The sequence below is a fragment of the Oreochromis niloticus genome, unplaced genomic scaffold (assembly GCF_001858045.2).
Source record: "Oreochromis niloticus isolate F11D_XX unplaced genomic scaffold, O_niloticus_UMD_NMBU tig00007942_pilon, whole genome shotgun sequence".
NCBI classification, from domain to species: Eukaryota; Metazoa; Chordata; class Actinopteri; order Cichliformes; family Cichlidae; genus Oreochromis; species Oreochromis niloticus.
In genome coordinates this window covers 347,263-349,121 of record NW_020328864.1, presented here as the reverse complement: position 1 = coordinate 349,121, position 1,859 = coordinate 347,263, and the positions used below count along the sequence as shown (strand labels likewise).

Below are 1,859 nucleotides of genomic sequence, written 5' to 3'. Positions count from 1 at the left end.
TGACATCGAACCGTACCCATTATACGGTGTTATTATTGTGTATTGTGTTTTGACCGTGAAATAACAATAAATGAAGGATGAACATACACAGAGTGTCATTCGTTTTATTGCTTGCATTGTACACAGTTGACATTATGTTCACATCCATGGAATGACAGCACGGGCTACCATTGTAGAGCAAAGGCTTGTACAGTTTGAACGTCTTATCCCCTGTCATCTCGGTCAGCGTGGAGCTCAAGAGTACATGTGTTCTCAGGCGTGCTCACGGAAAAGCACGTATTATCACAGTACCCCTTCCAGCTACTCCTAGTTTATGTGCGGGTCACTGCGTCTCTCACGGCGAGCATGAAACATGGCAACAGTTATCTCCTTTATACTTGTCTTGTCACTGACACTAAGCGGACACGTCGCTCTGTGTCAGCAGAAGAATGACAAAGGTGGGTGTAAAATGGCCTTGTTACCTCACAACAACACACCAAACAACGAATGCATTGCTGTCCATGGGAGTCTTTACGAGAATGTGAATGTCACCCGCAGGTTCTCCACCCCGTCCGCACGTCAGATTGATTCTCGTGGGCAAGACCGGGTCTGGCAAGAGCGCGTCTGGTAACACTATACTCGGCGATAGCAACGCTTTCAAGGAGGACATGTCACCCGAGTCCGTCACCGTTGGCTGTGTGAAGAAGGAGGTGGACAGAGACGGCGCCAAAGTCGTTGTGATCGACACTCCGGGTTGTTTGACACAGCCAAAACACAATACGATGTGAAAAGAAAGATCGAGGAGTGTGTCGAACAGTCGGTACCGGACCGCACGGATTCCTTTTGGTAATCAGCCTAAAGTCTAGGTTCACACAAGAGGAGCGGAGCAGCATAAAGTGGATTCGAGACAACTTCGGAGAAGACGCTTTCACGTACACCTTGGTCTTGTTTACACACGGTGACTTGCTAAAGGGTAAATCGGTGAGAGACTATGTGAAGGAAAGCAAAGAGTTACAAAGAGTGATAAACCAATGTGGTGGAAGGTATCACACGCTGAGCAACACTCAGAGAGTAAACCAAACCCAAGTGGATACTCTGTTGAGTAAAATAGAGGACATGGTAGAATTCAACGGAGGTGAGCACTACAGCAACGATATGTATGAGGCAGCTCAGAAGAAACTCGAAAGAGACAGGGAGCGTAAGAGGAAAGAGCAAGACCAAATGCGAAAAGAGCATGAAGAGATGATTAAGACAAGGGAATGGTGTAGATGCTTCGGTCTTACGTCTCTGGGATTATTTGGAGCAGGGGTATACTTGTCCTCTTATGTGCTAATGGGGATCGGTGGGGCGCTTGGGTATTCTCAGTTTAATTGTTCTGTGGCCATGTTCAGTTAGGTGGGCTAACTACATTAGTCAGTTTGCCATCACACGCTAGATTGTTTTGGTAGAACTGCTTATGAAGACAGTATGCTGAGAATCGGTGTTCTTCACCAAATGGATGTACAAGATATCGACCGATATTAGGAGTCTGTTTCTGTCCTCGTTGTGTGGATCATGTGGTATCTGTGCAGTACAATAAAGGTGGAAACATACTGTTATTGTGTGGTGTTTTACACTGTTACTGTGTGGGTTTTTAGACCGTTCCATTTTTGTCGAAACACAGTCATACACTGAGCTGGGTTTGATTCCTTTATACACCAAATGTGAAATGAAAAACTCCGTACAAGATCACAGTGTACGTTTGTTTATTCACGAATACAGCAGCACGTTGAGGTTACATATACAGTTTTAAATCACAAGTAAAATAGACTTATCGTGGTGGTGGTTTATACGAAAATATATACACACACTGCATACACCAAACGTCAAATGAAAACTCC

General features: G+C 44.9%; 1 pseudogene; it reads left to right on the top strand.

Moving 5' to 3' along the window:
* Window positions 1-510: 510 nt before the first annotated feature.
* Window positions 511-1,374, top strand: LOC109199965 (GTPase IMAP family member 7-like; annotated as a pseudogene).
* Window positions 1,375-1,859: the final 485 nt, after the last annotated feature.